Raw genomic sequence first — 5,284 nt, 5'->3', positions numbered from 1 at the left:
CCCTTCAGCCATGAGTTGTTTCTTTTTCGCAGCAAGCTTCTTCTTCAAATCTTCGTCCTCTCCAATATCAAAAGTCTCGCCGTCTTTTCGCTCCAGGAAATATCGCCTTAAACCATTTCGGCAAGTGTTCAGGGTCGATGGTTTATATTCCTCCCCAAGGCTATCTTTTCTTGAGTCTCGTATTTCCAAAAAAAATGCTTCAGGTGGCTTGCATTAGGTTTGTTGATACTCGACAACACGAGCTTCTTTCCATATCGATCGTTGTACCAGGCTTCAAGACGACGAACAGCACTCTCAGTTCCTTTGACAGCGTTTCAGCAACCTGCTTGCTCTGGAACTCTTCAATTTCATCGTCCTCTAGGCTGACGATGCTTCTTTTCCTCTTATTCTGCTCATTTTCTGTACTTTTCCGCTCACTATTTTCGCTCGAGGCGGCTGTTTCGGCTTTCGCATCGACGTCTAATACATCGATGTCCTTAAATAGCTCTGTAAAAACAGAAATGGCTCTTCGAACTCCATTCCTGTGTAATTTTCAACACAGTTCAGTTTCAATCAACACATTTTATGGTAACAAAGACTATAAACTTGCGGGGAATTTTAAATTACCCGCGACAAAGTTATTTGCGTGCGAAATTAGTGTTACCGTGGATACGTTTCGCAGGTAGATAGAATTGATATTTCGATCAGGCGCGGGTTGATCATCGATCATCTCGTGTGGTGGAACAACACCAGAATGTTAGGTATGAGAGGCCGACAAGAACACCTCAACTGCAAAGTCCAAGACTTCAAAGACCATGGAAACTACTCTGAGTACACTGAGCTCTCGACGAAAACGAGAACTGGGGAAACGGATAACCCAAAAGCAAGACGCAAGTACAACAACAAGATATTTCAAGGAAACGGCGACGAAAGAGATCCTTATGTTGCGTTAAAAAAGTACCTCAGCCACAGACCAGAGGGAATCGACGAATTTCATTTGCAGCCGATCGACAGCCCGAAAGAAAACATCTGGTACAAGAAGCTGCCCATGAAGAGGGACGGCCTGGCAGACATAATGAAACGAATGGCAGAGAAAGCAGAGATCAAAAACGAAGGTAACTTTACCAATACGTCGGGTAGGAAAACGGCCATACAGAGTCTTCGTGGTCATTTTGATCCTCTGGCAATTTCGGAGCTCACTGGCCACACCAATCCCAGTTCCATCCAGTCCTAAAGCCACAATTCAATACAAACACAGAAAGAAATGTTTGACAGACTGGCAACACGAGCAAGATCTTCTTCAACTGCAGTCTACAACAATACGTCCACTACCGTGAATGCTTCCACTTAGAATCAGCGACAGTTCTTCGATAGTTTGTTTGATAATAACACTTCGAATTCTTGCCAGATTAACATTCATTTTCCAACTGGCAAGTGACTTTGTCACATTATTACAATGTTTATGACTGTAAACGTCGAATTTTCAATAAATACTATTAAACTTGAAGTGAAATATTTGTACAATCATTTGAATGCGGCGGTAATTTGTTTGTATACGTCAGCAATCCAATTTAGTACAACGACGTTCATTTTAAAATTAGAACCAATCACAGGCCGCACAAGTAAGACGGCAATACCACGAGTTGACGGCTCGCGCATAGCCAAAACTATAAGAAGATCGTAATACATTTCGGTAATCCGCTTGAATGCAATAATCGTTGAAATGTACCTCAAAGTTCCTGAAATTTCCTTCGATATTTCCTTCTGTTTTCAACTCTGGTCTTTTAGGATGTGCCGTGTTGAAAAATCTCACTCCTGACACCAAGCTGTTAGGATAAATGAGTACCACAGCACGAACTTTATTAAAGATGGCGGATCCAATACTCAACATATAAAAATGGGGGGGGGGGGTGACTGCTGACCAGCACCGTTTGCGTGAAAGGGGTAGAGCTCCTTGTGCTTTGTGTAACTAGCTTAAGACGTAACACTTCTTGTCTTTACTTTTATTTTCAACAAGTGTCCGTGTTATTGTTGACAAAGTCGGGAGTTATAGTCCAATGGACAACCATCAAGTCTAGTCGAATTTCTCTTTATTTTTTAGCATTATCTCTATCAATTGCAACTTGTTACTCCCGGAACTCAGGGAGTTTGCAGGCGATAGTTAGTGAGTAAGTACAGGCTTTATTCAAAGAAGGTTACATTTGACACCAGTAAAAGCATTGGTGAGCTCAGAGCCCTCATCACACCACTGAAATAAGATCTAAAAAATCGGTATCATAAAATTCAAAACCTATTTACATGACGAGGGAAACATCCTAACCATTAGATATCCCATGGACAATTAAAAGAACAAAAAAATTTTATATATTAAAATGTCATATAATCTAAAAGATCTATTTACATGACGAGCTCAGTCAAATTTAAACATTAAACATTCTATGAATATTATTAAATACAAAAAGTTTTTTCATACATCAAAATGTCATAATGTAAGACGTCTTATTTCAAATCGCGAGGAATTGTTCTGGTTATTTTAAAATAAACTGCTCTTAAAACTAATAGTTGCTGTTATCTTTTTCCTGATGCGTGACTCTATTGTGTTCCATTCCGTAATTGTCCTAACCGTAAAATTTGTTTTTATTCCTCAGTTGTCAGATCAACTTTAAGTTGGCGATGGTTGGGGCTCTTATTTTGGACCATTATGGCCTCCATTTAGCAGTTCATTCTAAGCGTCTCTCTAAATCGTTCCTTATCTCATGCACTGTGAATTGGCATCAGAAACAAACCTGACCAAAACTATTGTCTAAATCGATTGATGATGCCTCTCAGTAAGTCAATAAGAGTGAGACGAATGGGTCCCATCTTCCAGCAGTATATGACAGGGTTCAAAGATGAGTTAAGAAAAAACAGAGTCGTTGCGTAGTGCCAAGCCTTGTATGTAGAGATCGAAACTGAGGGGTATGCCAGGTGTAAAATAAAAAGAATATATGTAGGCAAACAGCAAATGAAGAACACAATACATCCATAAAATATTCCAAGAGCTGACTTTCTAAGCCTCAAAAAGTTAGCTATCTCGCCATTTTGAACTCCCTGTTGCACCTCTTGGATTTGAAGGGTTTGAATCTGGCTCTTGTGTCGCTTTAAGACGATGTAAATCCTCCAGTATACAACTGGTACTAGAATAAGGCAGATTGTCATACTCACAAACCATGTTACACAGCTGATGGTAACCAATTGAACCCAAAAAACATCTGAAGAAATAATTGCACTGAAAAGCCACATTGATATCACTGTTGCAACGACGCGCCTGTGAGTAACAAGCTCTTGATATCTGAGATGAAGATGAACTGCTAAGAACCTTTCCATACTTATGGTTGCAAGATTTAAGAATGATAATAAACAAAAAAAATTCATAACGGCCAACATTCCCTTATAGTAAATGCAGTCGACATGTTTTTGTTGTAACCAGCTGACCAAAAGAGAAATGTAGAGCGGCTGGGCTAACAAACCGACACCAACATCGGAGAGAGCTAGACTCAGTAACAATGTTCTCAAAGGTTTAGGCAAAGACGCGGTTTTTCTTATCACATGGATGGTGACGATGTTTAGAATGATGACCGTGTAAGACAGAAAGCTGTTGAAGACACAATTAGCAATAACTGTCGGACGAAAGTCTTCAACACGATCAGCTTTTGGGAAAAAAAACTCGTAGAGGTCGTCGCAAGTTGTTTCCGCCATGAGAGCCGAGCGTCAAAACTACCGTGCTTCTAAATAAGAAAATTTTAAGTCACAATTGTATAGTTGTCAATCACGAGGATTTGAGACAGTTAAAGCCATCTGCATCAACTCATCCAAGATGTCTTAAACTCTTGGATTTGAATTTTGTTGAAAAAAAGCTTCGAGTACCGCTTCACTAGCACTCGGCGTTAGCTAGAACTAAAACAAATTATCTTTTAATGCTACTGACAAGACATTTTATTAAAAGATGGAATTTAGACCTAAAGATGTTCTTTCAAGGAACAATGTTATTAACATGTTTTTCACTTATCAAAATAAATGAGCGAAACATTATAGTCAGTTTATTTAAAGAGCGCATGACATATGCTTCTTTATTATTAATACATCTTAAGAGGCTGTCCACCTAAGAACGGATAAGGAAAATTTCGGACCTTCACCGATTTCCCTAATTTTTACTGTAAAAGTCGATACTTCTATCCCATGAACAAATATTTCGTTTATTTTGAACCAGTCTGGTTTTTTCACTTTTTACGAGATATTTTTCAAGGTGACCTCAAAGGCACCCAGTTTCCCCACTCCCCCGGACTTACATAATTTAGCTACAAAAGTCGATCGCTGCTGTAGCCGTATTTTCGATTCTAACTAGCTTTCTATTTTATATGTCTAAGATCAACCTTTTTGCCATTACGTTAACGGTAAAATAATCACACTGTATATATTTTTCACTGAGTTACAAATTTTTCAAAATACTTACCTCGAGCACTGAAATTTGTGATGCGTGAGGTACATGTGGTTGAAAGCTATTTTCTCTTATGTGGGACCTAATCTCGAGTCAAATCTATTACAGCCTATAAGCACTTACACCTAATAAGTAAATTATGGAGTAGAAGTTTTGGGCACTCTTCATGGCGCGCCGCAGAGAGCTTTGCGAATTTAACAAATATTCGCCATTTTAATCGAAACCAAAGATAACGCGATCCGCACATGAATCCGATTTCTAAGCCCTAACGGCCTAAAACTGCTTGAAGATATAGTACCAACTCCTTGATGAAGTATCAAATCGATAAAATATTGTTTTGTCCGTTTTACATGGCATGGAGGAAATGTTTCAGAATAATCTTTCTCTGTAGTCATATGCAAATTAGCTGCAGGCGTTCCTTGTTTTTCGACACACGCGTCCAAAATAGTTTCCGTAGCAATATTTGACCATGCAAACAATAGTTTCTATAGAAGTGGAAACGTTACTGTTGTATCCCTTTTGGACTTGAGAAACATACTTAATGTTCAAGAGCGCTAGCCTTTGTTTTCAGTTATCAACGACGTGCCAACGGAACTTGTTGAAAAAGTTGTTCATTTCACTCGGGTTTATTATTGTGGCCAATTTGCCAGATTTGACCATTTCTTCCAGCTATTTGCTAAATTTTTCCTTTTAAGTGGTTAGCAAGTTGTTCATCATCATTTGTAGAATGGCATCACAGTTGGTTTGTTAGCCTAATGGTAAGAGCGCTGAACCGGCGGTGTTGCAAAAGTCAAGGGTTCGAATTACGTTCAAGCATGAATTTTTCAG

General features: G+C 39.0%; 1 long non-coding RNA gene across 1 annotated transcript; it reads right to left on the bottom strand.

The window, feature by feature from the left end:
• Window positions 1–2,140: 2,140 nt before the first annotated feature.
• On the bottom strand, window positions 2,141–4,793 carry LOC148726291 (uncharacterized). The gene is made up of 2 exons (XR_015989421.1): window positions 4,472–4,793; window positions 2,141–3,743 (listed from the first exon to the last, which is right to left on the bottom strand). It is a non-coding gene; the product is annotated as an uncharacterized LOC148726291 (long non-coding RNA).
• Between the last annotated feature and the right edge of the window lie 491 nt (window positions 4,794–5,284).

Source organism: Stylophora pistillata, chromosome 7 (genome assembly GCF_964205215.1).
Source record: "Stylophora pistillata chromosome 7, jaStyPist1.2, whole genome shotgun sequence".
Lineage (NCBI taxonomy): Eukaryota > Metazoa > Cnidaria > Anthozoa > Scleractinia > Pocilloporidae > Stylophora > Stylophora pistillata.
The sequence above is the reverse complement of the archived record's forward strand: the minus strand, read 5'-3'. Positions and strand labels throughout refer to the sequence as shown.